General features: G+C 49.6%; 1 protein-coding gene across 12 annotated transcripts in view; it reads right to left on the bottom strand.

Annotated features, from left to right (window-relative positions):
• ARNTL (aryl hydrocarbon receptor nuclear translocator like) overlaps positions 1-21,347 on the bottom strand; it is a 103,649-nt gene that overhangs the window by 32,660 nt on the left and 49,642 nt on the right. For 11 of the 12 annotated variants that reach the window (XM_036859521.1, XM_036859518.1, XM_036859516.1 and 8 more), the window contains 2 exons: positions 3,224-3,352; positions 246-369 (listed from right to left, as the gene is read on the bottom strand). The gene's annotated coding sequence lies outside the window, so the exon portion shown is untranslated. Of the gene's footprint in view, positions 1-245; positions 370-3,223; positions 3,353-13,750; positions 13,762-21,347 lie in introns of those variants that run through there. The other variant, XM_036859524.1, reaches the window with a different exon arrangement.

The following is a 21,347-nucleotide window of genomic DNA, read 5'->3' as shown; positions in this document are numbered from 1 at the left end:
CAGAAAATATCCTTTCTCAGCCTATAAGTCCCACTTGGGAGTCAGGAAAAAATGGCCCCTCTCCATCACTGGCCCAGGCAAAGTCTGTCCTGTCCTCCCAAACTGTCCTTTTGTACTCAGGATTCCACTGCAAGGAAAACCTTGCATAATGAAGTGAAGACACTGCAAACACTTGCAAAACATTTTCAGAATTCGTATCTTAAAAGCGTAAAGTAAGTCAGCCCAAAGGAGAAACTGGCAAGTACCTTGCAAGGGACTCCAAGTGCAAACCCAGTTGAAGGTGGCCGTGCACTGCCCGCTGTCGGGGTCCAGCTCCAAGCGCCGTGACTGGGGCTGTCACTCCCGCTCTCTGGGCCCGAGTTTCCTCATCTGCAAAGTGAGAGGCAAGGGTGAGCCCTTGTTTTCACTGTCACTAGTGTGCCCACAGATTAGAGACCTGAGCCCTCCTGGTTAGGCGTGTGCTGCGTTTTCACTCTCACGACCATTGCTGGAGTGAACATCTTTGTGTGCGTAGCTCTGCACATTTGAGCTATTATCTCTAAGAGTCGGACTGACAGGTCTAAAGGGGACACACATTGTATGTTTTGTTAAATGCTGAAACACTGTGCTCCAGAAAAGCACCAATAATTTACATCCCCAATGAGAGATCTTGTCAATCTGAAGGAAAAAAACGAAACCTCACTGTTTTTACTTGTAATTTAAAATTATTATGGATGGTGTTCCTATGTTTATATGGGCATTTCTTGGTTTTCCTTTGTGCCCACTCATGTCCTATTTTCCTACCATATTGCCTCTAGGATCGATGGGCCTCCTAACTCATGCTCACCTGGGCACCTGAACTGGTGGGAGAAAAGCAAGTAACGATCCTTGACTCTTCTGCTCCATCTATTCTCCCACTCTGCTACCATACTTGCTCTTTCCTCCTCAAACCTCCAACATCTCCCCAGTCCTCATGCTTAGCTGATAAGTCTGCTTCTACTTCACTGAGAAAAGAGGCCAGTGACCACTTCTACCAGCTACCTAGATGCTGCAGGCTAGGACCCCAGCCCCAAAGCATGCTGACCCCATCCTCTCTTACTAGTCCAGACCATCCGCCCCAATCCTGCATCATCCACTTCCCCCACTCTAAAGCATCACTCCCATTAGGATAAGAACACACTGCAACAACTCTCATCTTGGGGGCGAGAAAAACACAACTTTTTTGAACTCCATTCCCTTCCAGTTACTGCCCCAATTCTTTGTTTCCAATTGCTTTCCTCTTCCTCGCTATAACTCAACTCAAATCAGGCTTTTGTCCCCATTATCCCACTACAACAGCCCCTGTTGGGTTCACTAGTGACCTCCTCATTGCTAAATCCAACAGCAAGTTCTCCATTCCCTCCCTACAATTCTTTGTTTCCAATTGCTTTCCTCTTCCTCGCTATAACTCAACTCAAATCAGGCTTTTGTCCCCATCATCCCACTACAACAGCCCCTGTTGGGTTCACTAGTGACCTCCTCATTGCTAAATCCAACAGCAAGTTCTCCATTCCCTCCCTACTCGGCCCATCAGCACATCTAATAGAGTTGATCTCTCCCTCCTCCTTGTCTCTCAGCTTCATGGTTCTACTTCAGTGGCCACTCCTCTTTGGTCTCTTCATCTGGTTCCTCTCATCTCCTCACCTCTAGCTGTCCTCGGCCCTCCTCTCTGTCTATACTCACTCCCTAGGAGATCCGTTTAGTTTCATTGCTTCAAATACTATCTATGCTATGACAACTCCCATATTTACATCTCCAGCCCAGACCTCTCCCCAAATTCCAAACCTGTATAACCAACCATCACCCTGACATCTCCCTTTGAATATACAACAGAAACATGAAACATCCATAACCAATCCCTGGTTCTCCCCAAGCCAAGCCTCTTGGTCATGCCCAGGTCAGTAAGTAGTACTTCAATCCTGCTTGCTGCTCAGGCCCCAAACCTAGAAGTCACCCTTGACTCCTTTCTTTCCTTCACAACCTGCATCCAATCCATCAGCAAATCTTATCAGCTCAAGATTAAAAAAACATCCAAAATTCAACCACTTCTCCCCTTTTTCTTTCATATTTCTGCTCAGATGAAGCTTCACTTAATCAGTGAAGCTTCCCTGAAGAGCCACATAATATGACCTCCCCACCAACTCTTCCTAACCACCCCAGACTTGCTTAATTTTTTCCCATCGCCCTTATCAGCATTTGGCCTGCAATAATCTACTTAATTTACTGGCTGTCCTCTCCATTAGACTATAAGCATCAGAAGAGCAGGGACTTTGGTTTACTGCTTGCACCCTTAGTGCCTAGAACACTTTCTAGCACACAGTGAGCACTCAATAAATGCATGTTGAATGAATAAATTTGTATATTAGGAATATTAATCTTTGCTCGTCACAGATGTTGTAAATACTTTCCCCCCCTTTTGCCTTTTAACTTTGCTTATGGTATTTGTATGTGATACTAAAAGTGACATGTTTTAAAAACCTTGTCACCCCAAAATAATAAAAACATTCTCTTCTTTGCTAATGTTTTTATATATTTTTTTAAAAAATTTAGTTCTTTAATCCACTTGGAAATTATTTTTGGTACACGACCTAAGGTTGGGAATTTCTTATTTCTCTCCAAATAGACAGTTGTCCCAGCACCACTTACTAGACCAGGTGTCCTGTTACCCGTCACTTGAAATGCCATCTTTATTGATTCGTTTTCTATTTCTGGACTTTCTCTTCTGTTCCTTTGATCTGCTTACTTCCATTCTGGTACCACACTATTTATGACTGTGGCTTTATAATACATTTTAATATCTGATAGAACAATTCCTTTCCTGCTTCTTACTCTTCATTTTTAGAAATTTCCTGGCTAGTCTGATGTATTCTTCGAGGACTATTTTATAATCATTTAATCACATTAAAGGCCCTGCTGCAGCTGTAGCTTTTGTTGTCATTATTATCATTATTACTGACATTAAGAGAAGTGGGCCAGCAGTGAGCACAGACCTCAGGGTCTCGGTGACCCTTTGGGTCACATGTCAGACCTGTGGTGCCCCCTCTAGCCCCCGCTCCTCTTTTTGAACAGCCATACATTTGCATGAGGTGGAAAATTTCAAGTTCTAGGGCTCCTGGAAGAAACCACACTTCCTGAGGGAAGGACTACCATCGGAGCTGCCAATGATAGTCACTCTAGGCAGGGGTGGGTAGGATAGGATTGTTACCTGAAGTTACGGTTCTTAAACCCCAGATCCACCTTGGGAGAAGCAAGGGGCCACTGGACTTGTTGGTCACCTCAAAGCGATTTTCATGTTTTGTCGCTTCCTTTCAGGCAGTCAACTTCTTCCAGAAACCTACAGTGGGGCCCACAGGAGAAGAAATCCCAGACAGGTCACTTTGGAGTAAATGAAAAGTCTCATAGCAGCTGAGGAAGATGGGGAACTCACTCATGACTCCTGATTACAGGGAGCAATGCTGAGCTGACCGTCCCGTCCTTCAACTGCCTGTTAAACTCAACTGCAAACACATGAGGAAGTCTGCCAGGAGATAATTTCTGTGAAAAACAATGCCTTTTAAATTACTAAACGTAAATTCTTGGACACGGCCTTAAGAGGAAGAAGATAATTATATTTTTCATTTCTCCTACTGGGTCAAGCAATAATAACAGTGAACAGTGACTGAGCGTGTACTTGGCGTCAGGCGCTGTTCTTACTGCACCATGTAGATTAACTCACTCAGACCTGAAAATAACTCAGAGGTAAATACTGTTGTTTCCACATTTTACTGAGAAGAAGATCGAGGCAGAGAGAGGTGAAGAAACCAGCTGAGGTCACATAGCAGGAGAGCAGTGGGGCTCCGGGAGCTACACCTGCCAATAACGACACCACTCAACTCTCTCTCCAGCCAGGTGAGTTACCTAAATGCACACAACGAGGAACCACAGAAGACAAGTCTTCAGGAAACATTAAGCTAAGACAAAATGCCAGCAGGGCCAATACCTGAAACCGCTGGGAGTGAGCTAAGACGCTGAAAGAAAATGTCCCTGAACTCAAGTACATATGGTAGAGAAATCAGTTCTGAAAAGCTGCTCATGTTAAATTAAAACGGGGGGAGAGTTTGCTGCCCTGCCCACCTCCTGCTGGCAGGATACGGGGGTCTCCTCTCTGGCCCTGCGACCCCTGCGGAAGGAACAGGCTCTGAAGGAAGAAATGGGCTGCACCTGCCCCACTACTCCCTACCTGCTCCATCTTGAGATGGAAAGACAGATTTTAAACGGGGCCTTCCTGACCTTCCTGAAGCACAAATTCTGGCGCTTCACATTCCGCTGGCTAATTCTTGCATCTTCAATGACCTGCTTTTGTCTTGATCATTATAAAGGTCTTCAGATGAATATCCAGGGATAGAACGGACTGTGTCCTCCCGATTTATTCTTCCTTGCAGTCTGGTTCAGAAGCCCTCACTGTCTGACACAGGTAACCCTGTCTGGGCAAGTGCAAACGATGTGACCAGGAATTCTGGGCTCCCAGTCCCTAAACCTCGAGGGATAAGCGGCAGGGATGCAAAGTCCCCAGGGCAGGGCTGCTTGGGGGAGGCTCACCACACACGACCCCATCTAAATCTGATTCCCCGTCCAGGTCCCACACTATCCTGCCAGCCCCCAAATTCGCAACCCAGGATCCACCCCGGGCGACCTCCCTTCTCCTTCTAACACCCCAGAGCCCACACTTGGCCCTTGGATGGGTGGGTCCAGCCACTTCATCCAACCTCTATTCATCGCCTCCATCCAGGCTGCTCCCCTCTCCAGTCTCGCCCCCTCCTCACTGTGGTCAGAGGTAGGCCACCCCCTTGCTTAAAACACTTCAGGGGCTTCACTGCTCTCCCCAAGCCTTCCAGATAAAACTCCAAACCCCCCAGCAGGATACACCAGGCCTCCGCAACGGACCTGCTCGCTCTCCAGCCCGACCGCTCATCTGCTACCCAAGGCGCCAGGCTGCTTAAATACTTAAGTTCCCAAGAGCACGCAGCCTAGAGCACGAGGCCTCAGCTGTGCCCACTTTGTTTTACAGGTGTGGCTCCCTTTACCCACTCGGTCACGGGGTGAACTCCTGCGTGCCTTTCAAGTGCCCTCAGGTGTACCCTCAGAGAAGCTTCCAGCTCCCGCCTGCTGCTCCGCCCCTTCCCCTCGCCCCGTTGCGGCCTCTCTGCCTAGACCCCGCCCGGCCCCGGCCCGCCCCGCCAGCTGCGCCGGATCTCAAGGCGCCGCATCTCCCAGCGCCATGCCTTGCATTTTCTTTCCCCCAGTTCCCTGAAATTTAGATAAAGGTTCTCAGCACCAAACTCCATACGAAATTTATTTTGATCATTTTTTCCAGCACTCATGTTTACTTTATAGAAATAATAAATGCTAACATAGATTTTTGGCACTGTAATTTGCAAAACAAAAACCATGTTTCTTATATGCTTGGACAAGGTAAGGAAGCTGAATCAGCTGTGACAATTATTTTTTGGAAAACTGTTTTCTCTCCAGGAAGGTGTTCTTAGATGTAAGACAATGAATGGAACAATGAAAGAAAAGGGACAAAAAACGTCTTCTGTGCTAACTACTTCCAGAAGAGGTTTGAGCCAAGAGAGGGGGCTCCAAGAGGCCAAAGTTACCTGGGAGAGGGGCCCTTGCTGAGTGGGGACTCAGGGCTGACCCTGGTGCTGCCATCCAAGTGACACACAGCGAGGACGCTCTTGGGAGAGCCTGGCCACAGTCCTGGAATCAGGGGTCACACGTGTGCTCACTTCTGACCTAGAGATTTCCGAAGGTGGGAGGGAGGCTCTCGGGGTGGCCAGAGAAAGCCAGGCATGAAGGGACCTGGGACGTGTACCTGGCAAGAGCTTGGGGGCACCCTCTGTCCCACCTCAGTGCCCTTGTGCTCCTCGGAGCATAGGGAGAAGATTCTCTGGGGCTCCACACAAAGGAGCAAGGGTGCTGGAAGAGGTGAGCGTGTCAGCCACCATTAGGTGCCACAAGGAGACAGCTGGTACGCGGAGCAGAGTGGGGCAAGGCTGAAGCGCCCCTAAAGAAACCCACACACACCATCCACAGGAAGATGGCCACAGGGTGCCCTCCAGCTGTGGACCAGGCATCTCTGGGCTTTCCCTCCTCCCTGCCCCAGCACCCCAGAATGACAAGTAGAGAAAGGGGAGCGTGTGGATTGTACCAAGGTTCCCACCATTAGCTGCTCCTCTGTGTGGGAAGTCGACAGGCTGCCTCATGTCAGGCCTGGCCAAGTGACTCGCCTTGATGGATGAATGTGAGCGGGACAGTGGCAACCTTCAAACTGACCTTTACCGTGTGCCCCCTTGTTCGCGCTGAGACCAGTGATTCCTGGATAGAGGCTCCTCCATTAGCCAAGACCCTGTATGGATGCAGCATGAACAAGAAGTAAACCTTGGCCACTGTAAGCCCCTGAGATGTTGAGGTTGTTTAATACCAGGGTGACTGGATCTTCTGTTTGCCTCTGACCTTCCTGATTTAGCACTGGAAGTCCTGCATCCCCGGAAACCCCTTGGTCCCCTAGTTCTCCCCGCTGTATCACTCATCGTAAGCCGACTGACACAGGCAGGAAGAAGGAAATAGACTCTGATCCTGGAGCCACAGACCAAGCCTGGCCTGGGAGGAGGGAGCGGGAACAGTGGCGGTCACACTGGTGGAGTTTAATCTTCACAGTAACCTATCTGTTAATTATGGTCATTATCCCAAATTTCCAGGTAAGGAACTAAGCATTGAAGAGGCAAAGGCATCTTGCTTAGCAAGTGGGGACTGAAACCCACCTGTGTCTGGCTCACTGGTGGTTCTTCTTTCTTCTGCCACACCACTGCCCATCCTGCCCCCAAAGCCACCCCTACAAAGGAAAATACAAATGCCCCCAAAACAAGCACTCCTGGGGAAGGAATCAGGGAAATGTGAGGAGAAGCAATCCTGGTTCAGGAAAGCTACAGAAACTGAAGTAAGAAGTTGTCTCTGGGCTTCCTGGAAGCCAGGGCAGAGAGGGAAATGCTCAGCCCTCTTACTTTATTAGGGTTAGCAGGGAGAGGTATCTGTCCAAGAGACTTGTTTTTTGTTTTTTGTTTTTTTTGGCCACTCCATGCAGCTTGCGGGATCTTAGTTCCCCGACCAGGGATTGAACCTGGGCCCCGGCAGTGAAAGCACCAAGTCCTAATCACTGGACCGCCAGGGAAGTCCCCGGGAGACTCTTTCTATGTGACCTGAGCAACGCTGTGCCGAATGGCTCTGGCTCTGGGGAAACAAGCTTTGTGAAAGGACAGAGGGCTTCTCCCTTTATAAAATGGGACCCTGGTAAAAGCATGTTTCCCCTCCTGCCCCCGCCTGCAGGTGTAACAGCTGGATGGAGCTCTACTGAGACCACTTTGTGAAGCCCCAGGACGTCACTGGGGTAATGGCTTTTGATGATGTTTAATAAAAAGGCACAGCTTAGGAAAACATGGACGATAGTGAATCAACACCCTTGCTTACCCGTGTCTAGTAGCTACATGCTCACCGATCTACTTCACCACAAAACCCATAGCTGCCCGCAAGGACCCCTGTGTGGCCACCTCTGCATCCCCACCACCTTCAAGGCGCTGGCCCTGGACACAGCATCTGCTCCAAAGTACTGTCCTTCCCCCATGCAGAGGAGCAGGGCAGCTGGCCCCGGTTCCATTCTCCACATTCTCAACTCAAGGTTTAATGAGGGGATGAATGTGGAGTTGCTCTGGTCTGTTCAGATGGTGGTGGCCTTTGAGCAGAGGTGAGAGACTGAAGGGTCCCTGTCCCCTCTGCAAGTCCCCCTGATCCTCTGGTTACTCTGAAAGCTTGTGGGGAGTTTGGCTGCCTCGCTTTGCAACAGACGGATTTAGAGAACATTCACCTGTGAGACCAGGTGCCTTGACCCTAAGGTAACGGGTTTGCACCACGATCAATCAGCAAGCATTTCTTTAGGCCTAGTGGAAGCCAGGGCACTGGGGACACAGGGGGGTATGTTTAAGATTCCCTCAATCCTGATCACTGCAATAGGCAGGGCTGTGCCTGCAGTTGTGCAAGCAGTGCACTGCCCAACGCCAGCGTACCTGCGCCTCTGTTAAGTGGCAGAGCTTTGTGGAGCCATTACTACAAATTTCCAGCAGGTGGCAGTCAAGTATCTTGAGGAAGAAATGCCTTTTTTCCCCCAGCTGTGGGGCATATGTGAGGTACAGGAGCAGAACAGAGGAGAAAATGATCAGCTTACTTGCCGGTGTGTGTGGGGTAATGGAAGGAGAAGGGACCAAGGAGGAGGGGAGACTTGAACCAGGTTTGCCTGGTGGACTGGACGGTTAGAATGATATTGTGAGCAGAGGAGAGCTCATGTGCAGCGGCTGTCAGGGGCCTGCGGAGAACCCCATTTGTGGCACTTGTGTACCCAGTCCTGCTGGAAGCTCTAGATGCTTGGGAATCCTGGTATCAAACAAAAATCAAGGAGCTTGCATTTGGAACAATGGGGCTTAGAGAGCCTATTGAGAGGGTCTCACAAGAGGCAGGGGTTGGGAACCCTGGAGTAGTTTGTGAATCAAAACAAGGCTGGTCGGACTTCCCTGGTAGCACAGTGGTTGGGAATCTGTCTGCCAATGCAGGGAACACGGGTTCAACTCCTGGTCCGGGAAGATCCCACATGCGGCAGAGCACTAAGCCCATGCGCCACGACTACTGAGCTTGCGCTCTAGAACCCATGCACTGCAACTACTGAAGCCCGCGCGCCTAGAGCCTGTGCTCCACAACAAGAGAGGCCACTGCAATGAGAAGCCCGCATACTGCAGCGAGGGGTAGCCCCCGTTCGCTGCAACTAGAGAAAGCCTGTGCACAACAATGAAGACCCAACACAGCCAAAAATAAATCAAATAAGTTTAAAAAAAAAAAAAAAAACAAGGCTGGCCTATGTGGAAAAGGGCCCCAACACCACTGATGGAGGAGAGTCTACAGCATTCCAGTCTTAGAGGGCTACTGAGGGCTGTTAGGAAGATTCTGAGATCTACTTAAGAGGCACAATACAGAGTATGCACCTAGCCCAGCAAAGGAGCTCAGTAAATGTTTGTTGAATGAGTGATAAAAGGGACACCTTTGCCAAGTCTGTCACTGAAGTACAGGAAGGAGAACAGCCTGAGGAACAAGCTACAGCCCCACTGTGCTTTCTGGGAGGACTCTTGGTCCTGGATGGGGATGCACGGACCATTGATGGCACCTGTGTGGGAAGTGGCCCAATTCCAGCCGACAGCTGAGCAGCTGCCCAAATTGAGGCGGATCATGATATGGAGGCAAAGCACAGAGGTCATAAAGCAGGGTCATAACTTTCTGGACACGGGCTGAAGGAGAATTTTTATTTTATGTGCAGAAAACAATGAGTGGACAAGCAGGTCCAGATTATTCCTTTAACAGGTTTGATAAAAAAGACAGCAGAATGACTTGGAGTCTCAGGAATGTCCGATCCCCCTTTAAATATCCATGAATCACCTGAAAAGGGAACTGATATTCCTTATTGCTTTTAATGCACCGGGCCCTTTAGGACACAGTGGTTAGGAGCACACTCTCTGCTGAGAAGTGATGGTCAGGTTTCAAATCCCGACTCTACCAGGCATTAGTGTCTGGGGTGCAAATCTCAGTTCCAACATATACACGACCCTTAACTTTGCGTGTCAGGGTCTCCTGACCTGGGAGATACAGATGATAACATTACCTACCTCAGAGCTGTGGTGGAGAAAGGAGACGCAGAAAGTGCTTAAAGTGGTATCTGGCACATAATAAACCCTCTATATGTGTTAACTATTATTATTTTGTCATTTAACCATCACAAAAGCTCTATTAGATGGCTGATGTCATCTCTCCCACTTTAAAAATGAGGAAACTAAGTTTCAGAGAGGATAGGTAACTTGACCAAGGCCAGGGATTTTATAGGAAGGCAGATTTAAACCCAGGTCGGTCCTATCTAAAGCCCATAGCCTTTCCACTATGTGGCATGGCCTCCATGCAAAATAAAAAATGGGCACATTCCAGAGTATGCTGGTATGAAATTCTTCACACCAGCACTTCCCAAAGATCTCTCACTGAATACCAACCCCATGAAACTTTAATGATGTTACATGGGGGGAAAAATCAATGGCCAAAGAAGCGTGGGGAATTCTGGGTTAAATGCTGGGTTTCTCCTCTGCAGGGCTTCTCGGAATCTTAAACAGAGCCCTGCAGAGGGCGAAGGTCTGGGAGCAGCGGGGTCTCCACCTCCCCACAAATGCTGGTCCACACGTTTTTCTTCACCTAACATCTAGTGGACAAAGGTTGGATGGGGCACATTAAGGGGAACCTTGCTCTGCAGAATCATGCAGGATGCAGTGATCCTGCTTTCCCTCCTTCCCTGCCTATTTCCTTGCCAGAAGGTGGTCGGCATGGCTTTGTCAGCCTCTTGGCTCCTCTGAGAAAAGCCGAGGGTCTGAGGACCCTGTCCCACTTTGCCCCATGAGTGGTCCCTGGCCGCTTCCTCTGCCCAGTGCCTGCCCTCTGCTCCGTGCTGCCTTCTGCCTCTCAGCACCCACATGCATTCAGCCCACCCGCCAGCCTAGACCCAGGGTTTCTCTGCATTGCCTGGAGGACCACAGTGGAATCTGAAGCTGCCAGGGGGGTTCACATGTGCTGCCTCTCCGGAGGATGCAGGCCTTGTTCTCCTCGGCACTCCAGTGCCGGGGAGGCAGGGTGTGCTCTGTACCTGTCACATCCTGGCTGCTCTGGGAGGCCACCTCCCGAGGGCCAAGCTCTCCTCCTGACCCTCAGCCTTGACACACCCCTGCCTTTGATGAGGGTACAGGGATGATCATCAGGAGGGATGAGTCACACTCATTAACCAGAGACACATCAGCCTGCCTCCAGGTTGTTGGGTTTTTTTTTTCTTTTCTTTTCTTCTTTTTTTCCCCCCTTCTTTTTTTTTTAAAGCTACAGGATAAGATGGGCTTCCCTGGTGGCGCAGTGGTTGAGACTTTGCCTGCCAATGCAGGGGACACGGGTTCGAGCCCTGGTCTGGGAAGATCCCACATGCCGCGGAGCGACTAGGCCCATGAGCCACAACTACTGAGCCTGCGTGTCTGGAGCCTGTGCTCCGCAACGGGAGAGGCCGCGACAGTGAGAGGCCCGCGCACCGCGATGAAGAGTGGCCCCCGCTCGCCGCAACTGGAGAAAGCCCTCGCACAGAAACGAAGACCCAACGCAGCCATAAATAAATAAATAAATAAAATTTAAAAAAATTTACAAAAAAAAAAAAGCTACAGGATAAGAGAATAGAACTTGGCCCTAAAGACTCAGGGGGAGAACGCTCTTTCCACCAAAACACCTGCTGCCTGAAGTTGAAGAAAGTCCTAGAAAACATCTGCACCTTGTTCTAAAGGAAACAGAAGGATGCACTGCTGTTACTGGCGGTAAAGAGAAGGATGCTGGTGTGAGGGGCAGCAGAGTCAAAGATGGGGCAGCCCGAAAGGTGCTATGAGTTTCGGGGTAGGGCTGTGGATGGAGGCCGGCTGGGACAGGCAGCAGGGGTGGACCCGAGCGGGGTTGAGACTCGGAGAGGAAAAGGGATGTGCCTCCTTCGAGAATGTGGGGAAGGGAGAGAGAAGGACAGAAAATGGGAAGAACATCGAGCAGTGGTGAAAAGAGATGGAAAAGCCTTCGCCTTTCTGCCGTGATGGGGAGCAAGGCCGACTGCAAAGTGGGGAGGGACCTGAGGACAGGCCGGGAAGCGGTGCAGAGCAAGGGTGGGCAAGGCCGTGCACCGGGGGCTTATCCAGGCCTGTGACCTGCCCTGGCAGGCGGGGCCGGCGGGGCATGGATGAAAGGGTGAGGGGATGATGTGGGTGTGAAGAGAGGTAGGACGGGGCGGTGGTCAGTCCTCTGGAGCCAGACAGCCTGGGTTCAGCTCTGCCACTTACTAGCTGTGTCCTGGGCCAGTTCCGTGACCCCTGGGAGCTGCAGTCTCCTCACCTGTAACAGGAGGAGGATTCCTCCTCAAGACTGAATGAGGTCAGTACATGAAAAGCACTTGGGATGCCCGTCGGGTTCACTGCGGTTACTGAAAAGGATGAGCTGTGGGGTGAGACAAGGAGAAGAAGGCTGGGGGAGGTAAGCACGGAGGTCACAGGAAGCAAACTCAGACCACAAGTCTGGGGTGAAGGGGCTCAAAAACGGTGGGAGCCAGAGCACCTGGGGCGGCAGGGAGCGCCTGGCAAGTGGAGAGTGAGTTCTGCGAGCGGGAGGCAGCCGACGAGTGACGGGGGAAAGGCCCGGAGAGGGACCTGGGAGGGGCTAGAGAACATGCCAGAGGCCCGCGTCTCGCAGCTGGAAGCACTGAGGGCTCCTCAGATTTGAGAGGGAGGTGTTACTTCAAGAAGTCCAACCTCTTCGTTTGACAGTCAATGAAACTAAAATTAGAGAAATAACTCCTACGGAAAGCTGGGAAGAGGATAATGAGAAAGTTAGATCAACAGGTGATAATAACAAAACGTTAGAGTGACCCAGGAAGATGAGATGGCGAAAGCAAAGGACGACGATTTCCCTACAGAGATGGAGACCGCAGGAGAAGCGGAAGCCAGTGGCTGACAGCGTCGCCCAGGGCTCGGCTGCACGGGGGACTCTGGGGGGAAACACCCGGCTAAGAAGGGTCAGGGGCACACTCCCACCCACCACAGGATTTGGCTGACGGGTAAGGAGGCCTCAGAGGGCTACCACGGCCCCAAAGGCCAAAAGCAATGCATCCAACAGAACTTACTAAGCATCCATATATGCCACGTAATTTCTACAGTGAAAGAATTGGTAATTTGAGTAAACTTCCACCACAAATTGCCTGTGGCAGTCAAATTTCAATTCGGGACGATTTTGTCATAATGAAGACACTAGGAGTGTGCTGTCCCACGATGATTCATTAATCTTTCAACAGACATTTACTGAGAGCCCCCAAGTGCCAGGCACTGTTCTCCGCGGCAGGGCTGGGGCAGGGGACAAGGAGCCTTCTCCTCGTCTGGCATACGTTCCGGTGACCAAGGCAAGCAAAGGGATAAAGGTTGAATGATTCTGGGAGGTGGGAAGTGCCGGGGAGAAAGTCGGAGATGGGGCAGGAGGCACACTGGGGAGGAAGGTCGAACTGTGGGGAGATGGGGGTGGGGAAAGGAGTGCTGCAGGTGAGAAGAGCCAGGGCAAGGGGCTGTGGTGGAGGCCACGGGGTGCCGGGCAGACCTCTGTAAGGATCTTGGCTTTGACCCTGAGTGAAACGGCGATGACATGATCCCACGTGGGATTTAAGTCTGGCTGCAGTGTTGAGAAGAAACCGTGAGGAGGGTGGATCCTGTCGGGGGTCTGTGTATGTGTGTGCGGTGGGGCTCTGTGTGCATGTGCGCGTGTGTGCGGTGGGGCTCTGTGTGCATGTGCGCGTGTGTGCGGTGGGGCTCTGTGTGCATGTGCGCGTGTGTGCGGTGGGGCTCTGTGTGCATGTGCGCGTGTGTGTGGTGGGGCTCTGTGTGCGCGTGTGTGGTAGTGGGGCTCTGTGTGCATGTGCGCGTGTGCGGGGGGGCTCTGTGTGCATGTGCGCGTGTGTGCGGTGGGGCTCTGTGTGCATGTGCGCGTGTGTGCGGGGGGGCTCTGTGTGCATGTGCGCGTGTGTGCATGAGTGTATGTTGGGGGTGGGGGGTAAAGAGAGCACCACCAGTGAAGGCCAGTAAGGAGACAACTACAGTAGTCTGGGAAAAAGATGATATGCTTCAGGCCTGGTCTGAGGAGTGGCTAAAAGAATTCTAGATATATTTGCAGGCAGGCTGTGCTGCTGGACGGATGTGAGGTGTAAGAGGAGCTGGGGCTGGGTGGCCATGGTGGGGTGATAAGAAGCTGTCGATTACTGATATATTGTGAGGGAACAGCCGGTGGGATTTCATGTCTTTCTGCTGTGAGGGGTGTAGCCTGTCTGTAAACTACACAAAGGCCCCCAGGCCAGGGGGCCAGTGGGGGTGAAGATCCCACCCGAGCTCCCCTTGCCAGGCAGCGTGCCCCGTGTGACAGCTGGAGGAAGAGGTGCCTCTTTTCATCCACCCAGCAGGGCAGGAGCCATTGGTCTGGATCGTGCTGAGTGGGGGGTCTGCATCACCGACTACACTGCAGCCCACGTACCCACCTCCCGCCTTCCTGGAGCAGCCCCCACCTCCTGTTGGCTGAGTATCCCACGTGCTGAGGACAGTGCTAGCCCTTACCCAACTCATTTGGTCCTCAAAATGACCTCCTGGGGATGGTAAAAAATCACCATCATGTAAAAGATGGCACTGAGGCTCAGAGAGGTGTAGCAACTTGTCCAAAATCACACAGCCAGAAGGGAGGAATCAGGGACAGAACCCCAATGTGCCTAACTCCAGAGCCAGGACTCCGTACATACTTTGTTGCTTCAGAGACTCAGCAAAGAAAAGCAAAAGCTCCATCCCAAGTAGGAGGAAGAGGGCAGGGCCGGCTCTCGCCCATCCGCCTCCCGCCTACAGTGCAAGGATGCCCAAACGGGTCACAAGGCCGTGAATCGACCAGAGTGCTGCGGGCACAGCAGGTGTGCTAAACTGGTTAAACAGTTAACTAGATGATCCTTCCTGTTTCAACTCGGAATGACTGGGAACCTTTCTGAAATGCACTTGTCCACTTGCCTGCCCTGGCAAGCACAGTTTGAGGGAGACGATTTAATTGTGTGATGAGTCTCAAGGCCTCCTGCCAGGGCCCTAGATCTAAGGTGTTCATCTGAGTGCTTCCTGACCCCAGGAATAACCCTGCAAGTTCCTCTTTTAACTAAAACGGAATCAGCTTGTTTTCTTTCATTGGTCTCCTTCCTACACAAGGAATAAACAAAATTTCAGTGATTTCAGTTTCATTTTTCTGAGCTTTGGTTATAGCAAGTGGGTGTTACATGTCTAAGAATCTGAAACAACATGAGTTGTAGAGCTCAAGATACTTTTTCTGAGAAAATATGCAGTGCAGGAATCACAACAAAAATAACAACACAAAAACTGTAGCGGCAGAAACCACACACTGGGCTTTTATTCTGTGCCACGCAGTGTTTTTTTCATTTAGTTCTCAATTAGAAGTAACTAAGTCTCAGAGAGGTCAAGTAAACTGCCTGTAAATCCTCAGTTCATGAGTGGGAAAGCCAGGATTCAAACTCAGGTCTGTCAGACTCCAAAGCTCTGTGACATGTGACAAGTAAAGGAGTTATTATCCTTTCTGAATTAAGTGGAACAAAACAAAAATAAAAACTGCTTTAAATCAATAAAAAGGCAATCACCCTAGTGGAAAAATAAAGATTATGAATAGGTAATTCACAAAATTCACACAATCCATTTGTGCAGGCAGAGGCCACAAAACAACAAAAACAAACTTGGTAAAAAGCAAGGAGCCTGACTGGTTTTCCTTTCGGTAAAGATCTACACATGGATGTTAAAATAAATAAATACATACATGCATACATACAGATGGGAGGGATGAAAAAAACAGAGATGGCAAAGATGAAAAAAGATAATAAAAACTACGTTTTAGACTCTTTAAGATTATATATTTTCTAAAACGGCCAGGGGAAACATCCAAACATCTTACTTCTCTGACAATGGATGCAGTTAAATTCTGACTTCTATTATATATCCTTATGTAAAAGGACATTTCCAAGATAAGTGAAACCACTTCTTTTTATTTCAAGGCTATCCTAAGATTTCTCCAGCTGATTTATAGGCTAAAATACACACACACATTCTCTCTCCCTCTCCCTCTCTCTCTCGTACTTTCAAAGACTCAATACAAATATTTTTAACGTTCTTTTCATTCTCTTGAAATAAAATTTGTAAATAATATAACCTTACCAACACTTATAATTTCAAAAACAATGTGACTGTAACACAAAGAAGAAAAAAAATAAAGTTAGTTAAAATAAAATAATATGTCCATCAATACACAAAGATTGGGCACAGCTACTCTAGAGACATAGTGAAAGATATAATGAGATGCTTGTAGCTATTTATAACAAATAGGTAAACCTCATATACTTGGTGGTTGTGTTCCTGGAAAATTCAGTATATATTAAAAACATGCAAAAATTATTTACGTTTATATGTAAAATGGAGTCAGACTCTAGGCCCAGATCATTATAAACAGGGTCTCACTTACATGAATGCCCACTGAACTTTAGGAAGTTGGGTAGGATGTTGGACAATCCTTTATTCTCCACATGTTACATCCAGCATCCCTGCTGCCCCCCAGTGAAAGCCCTGTGCCCCATGTTGTGACAGCCCAACCACCCCACACATTCCTGAGATGTCCTATAGGGGGCGCTACGTACCCATTCAGAACCAGTAGTACGGTTCACCTGCATTTTCTACAAAGAGAAGGGTCAAGGAGGGCTTAAGATATTTACTCAAAGCCATATAGGAAATCAACACCAGAGTATACAGTAGAGGAGGAAGGGAATTATTATAATATTTATGTTTATTAAGTGCTAGACATTGTGCCAGGTGCCTTTTGTTATGTCCATCCAGGATCTCATCTAATCCTCCTACCAACCTTGGGGTTAGCTCTATTAGCGTCCCCAGTTTTCAGACAGAGACACTATGTTTCAGGGAAGCTAGGACACTGCTCAGGGCCCCGTTTTAGGTAACTACAGAACTAGATTTTATCCAGTCCTTTTTCTATTGCTTCAAGCTGCTCTCCCTCCAGGTTTTGGGCCCACACCTTGGAAACCAGGTCCCTCACTTTGCTGCTTATCTCTCAGAAATAGTAACCGGGATACACGCTATCTGAAAAGCAACTGACAAAGAGAAAGATTGTTCAGTCCATTTCTCAGCCCTTCTGGCTCAGCCAGTGTGGCCAATGCCTGGACCAGGAAAGCCCAGGGGCACCTGAACACAGGAAGCAGACTCCTGATGAAGTCATGAATCACCTTTTCCTGGACTCTTGGGGGAACCTGGCCTGAGCTGCCAGGGTCAGGGCAGGATGACCAACGTGACTGCAGGCTGGGTCTTGGGGACTGTTCCTGCCCCAGAAGACCCCATGCCTCCATAGTCCCACTCCACGCCTCACAAGACGGCCGGCAGCTGAGGGGCTGGGGCCCATGCTACTGAAGCAGGAAGGGCCGGACAGTGAACGAGGGCTTGGTCACCAAACCTTGAGGTATCATCAGGTGTGGGGAATGGTTTGAAACAACTACAGCTTCATGGCACATCTGCGTCTGCTCATTTAACCCTCAAAACATCCCTAGGAAACTGTACTGTTATTTCTATCTTACAGAAGAGCAAAGAGACTGCAAGTGACTTGCACTTAGTTACACAGCTGGTGAAGGGCAGGACCAACACTCAAGCCCAGGTTAGACCGGCCCTGACACGCCCCTTCCCACCTCCCTCTCCTGCCCTTCCAAAACCCTTCCTGATGTATGCATTTCAGGAAAATGTGTATTCGGCACCTGCCATCCCAGCTTTGGAGGGTAGGTGGGCATTGCATCCCTCTACTCCACAACCACTGGGGCTGTTCTGGGAGACTGAACATTGGATTAGGAACTTGAAGATATGGCTCAGTCTTAGAATTCTTAGGCACCTTTCTCCCTCTGCTTTCTGGCCACAAAATCATGACGAAGCATTTTGAACAAGAAACCTATTGCATTTGACTTCATGTGCAGGAAAAGAAAATACTAAGAGCCCACATTTGTCACCCTGATCTAAACCCACTGCATCATGAACACTGCAGGCCTGGCAGAGTTCAGATGAACCCATTTGTTGGTGACAAGGCAAAGGCCTCTGACCTACAGCAGTTCTGTCAAAACAAACTCTGGGGACTTCCCTGGCGGTCCAGTGGTCAAGACTCCGTGCTTCCAGTGCCGGGGGCGCGGGTTCGATCCCTGGTTGGGGAACTAAGATCCCACACGCCGCACGGCCAAAAAGTAAATAAATTAAAAAATCAAAAAAAATTTAAAAAAAGAAAACAAAACAACAACAAAAACAAATTCTGAGGAGGTTTCATAGGAAATGGTTCAACTCAGGCTCCCTTCCAATGATTTCTTGCAAAATAAATCAAAGTAGGACCAGCCCCAATCTAATGCCCCACGGGCTTACTTTTAGTGCTAAGATTATGAGATATTACAGCTCTGTGGCTCAGTCTTCACTCTGCCACTTCCTTGTGTGATTCTGGACAACATCTGACCTCTGCTCCTCAGGTTCCTCATTGGCAAAGTGCAGATATTGACAGTACCCACCTCATAGGTGACTGTGAGTAGTAAGATAAGTCATATAAGGAGCTTAGAAGAGTGCCTGGCCCATGGTAAGCACTCAATGAATGTTGCCAATCATTAATATTAATGTGGACTGCCATGTCGCACAAGGAAGGCACTGGAGACATTGGACCCTGGGGAGGGAGATAAGAAGGTGGGGAAGAGAAAGGCAGGGAGCCCATGAGCACAACTTCCAAACTCAGAAAGTGGAGTCACGCCACGCCTACGGACCTTTGTTCTGTGCTGCTACAAAGGGCAGAACTAGGTCAGTGAGGAAACAGTGCCAAGAGGCAGATTTGGATTAGAATAAAGAAGGGTATTCTAACAGGCAAACATATCCGTAGAGGGGGAGCAGGAGGCTTGGTGTGTGGGTGCCCCAGGGGGCCAGGGGCCTGACTGTCCTCATCAGTACAGATGGGATTTTCCGGCACAGGAGGGTGGCCAGAGGACGTGACCCCTGATGCCCTTCCCCTGGACCATTCTATCACTCTGATAAGGAGCAAATAAGTGCAGATAGCCAGGGTGTGGCTCATCAGCCTGAAGGAAGGAGGATGGACTTTGGACAGGTCTTAAAATACACAACCTTCAGGACTTTCACTTAATGCTCTGAGAACACCAGGTGATAGTGGCAGTGGGGCTCTGACCAGCAATGGCTCAATGAACCAACAGTGTTTCTGGAATGCCTGCTGGGTACCTGGCACAGTGATTCAGAGAAAGAGTGAAATGACAGGGCCATGAACATTTCCTTACTTTGGAGAACTTAAAGGCAGCATCAGTTACAAGTGCCACCATTACTGGGGACACACAATATGAAGTGATCAGGCCTGCTAACTCCATGGGCCGGGACTGGGGCAGGAAGACTGGGGGCGTTCTAGTCCACAGGCAACTTCCCAACCTCTTCCCAGGTGGAGGTGTCAATGTTCTTTACCACTGAACCTTTTACTGACACACCCCCCCGACCCGGGTTTACTGGGTCTCCCAGGCTGAGCTGCACACAGAGAAAGGTGCTGGGACACGGTGAAACGGCCAGGAGCAGGAAACAAGACAGAGGAAGGGGAGAATCTGCTCCTTGAAAACTGGTTCAGAGGTGGGACACCCAGGAGGTATCCTCCATCTTGAAACTGTGTTACCTTTGTAAACTATAAATATGAAATTTTTAATTTTATCAGCAAAAATATTACTGGGCTGTATTAAAACTACAATACAAATCTGAGAAAAAGTATGAAATTCCCAAACTAAAGCTCATCAGCTATTTTCCAGGTAGTGGAAACTGCTAATTTATACATTCTCAACTCTGAGAACTCAAAAGCAGGTGAGTGGCAGTAGGTATCAAAAGATTAAGGAAAAATAACAAATTATGGAGGTGACACTGGGGATGTTCTATGTACTGATTTCATTCTTTGCCACCTGGAAACGCCTGGCAACATGTTTGAGAACCACTGTCCAGGGTGGCTAGGAGCTCACTGGGCAGGAAGACGGACCCTCTCTGCTCAGAGAACAATGTGCTCAATAACCCAAAGGCCCAGCCTAAGTAACACAGGCCCCCAGCTGCTGGGTCTGCCGTGGCCCTGATTCCTCCCTCCCCACGCGGACCTCCTCCCCTGCGGTTGTAGGTTCGGTCCCAGCACATCACCGTCCTTCCCTCTCCATTTGTCTGTCTGTCTGTAAGTAACTCCCACTGCTTCTTCCGGCCTGTGATCCGTCCTCTCCTCTCCCACCCACTCCTCTCTCACTCACTCGTCTCTGTGCTGCCTGCTACAACCTCAATTTAAAACCACTGGCCTCCAGCACTGTAAGAGGAGTCTTCTCCAGAAGCTTCCACAGTCTTTCCTTCCTCGAAAAGGCTTCTTCAGCTCCCTCTGTCCCCTCCCAGCCTCAGAAAGAACTAACACCCAGATCCCACCCAGCCCAGGCATGTGCTGGGCATCAGCCCAGGGGAAGAAGGAGACACATGTTCCAGCTTCCGTGCCAGCGTCCATCGATACTGGCTGCCCAGAGGGCCGCGCAAAGAAGGATCCTGAGGGTCAGACAAAAAGACCACCACCATGCTCGGTTATTACCCTTCTACCTGGCGGTCAGAGGCCTGGGAACAACAGCACTCATGCCGCCCTCTCCCCCAACCCACACCGTCCCAGGACAGGGCAGAGCATCCCAGGAACTCAGATCACCTGCCCCTGGTCTGCACCCAGTCCTTCATTCCCTTTGGTGTTCCCTTGAAATCTCCCCAATGACCCATTCCCAGGCTCCCCCAAAACTTCAATATTTATATTTACCTTCACTGGCACCCACTGCTGCACCGCACTTTCCCTCCCGCAATACGCAGCAAACGTGCTGCACCTTTCACAGCATCGGGACTTCCCTGGCGGTCCAGTGGTTAAGACTCCATGCTCTCAATGCAGGGGACATAGGTTCCATCCCTGGTTGGGGAACTAAGATCCCGCATGCTGCATGGCATGGCCAAAAAAAAAAAAAAAAAGAAACTTCACAGCATCTATAAAGCTTTTCCCAAGTAGGTCAGAGAGCAACTGATTTTACCTCAGCCTTGGTAACCAAACACAGAGATTCTAAAATTCCCCACTTTACCATCATCTCCTCCACTCACTAGCTGGTTTATTGCACATATATAACTTGGTTTACTCATGCATATGGTGATTATTGACCATCTTGATGTCTGTCTGTCTGTCTGAGACTGTGAACCCTGAAGGGCAGGAATCAGATCTGTTTAACTCACTGGCTCCGAGCTTGGTAAAGCAGGGACCATCAGAGAAAAGCACAGAGACTGCGGCCCCAGCGCAGCTCTGCTGTGACTCACCATGGGGCCCAAGTCACTCTGCTCTCTGGGCCTCAGTTTCCCCAACTACAATAAGATGTACTTGAACTAGAGGGTCTCTGAAGTCTCATCCAGCTCTAATGCACTATGAGAACAAAGGCCAAAAAGTGTTAGATCCACGTCTTTTCATGACATATGTGGGCAATATTTACTCAGGGTCTGGCTCAGCGAGATATCACAATACAGCTCCTTTGAGTGGCG

This window comes from Balaenoptera musculus, chromosome 8, assembly GCF_009873245.2.
Source record: "Balaenoptera musculus isolate JJ_BM4_2016_0621 chromosome 8, mBalMus1.pri.v3, whole genome shotgun sequence".
Taxonomy (NCBI): Eukaryota; Metazoa; Chordata; class Mammalia; order Artiodactyla; family Balaenopteridae; genus Balaenoptera; species Balaenoptera musculus.
This window is presented reverse-complemented; position numbering and strand designations above follow the sequence as displayed.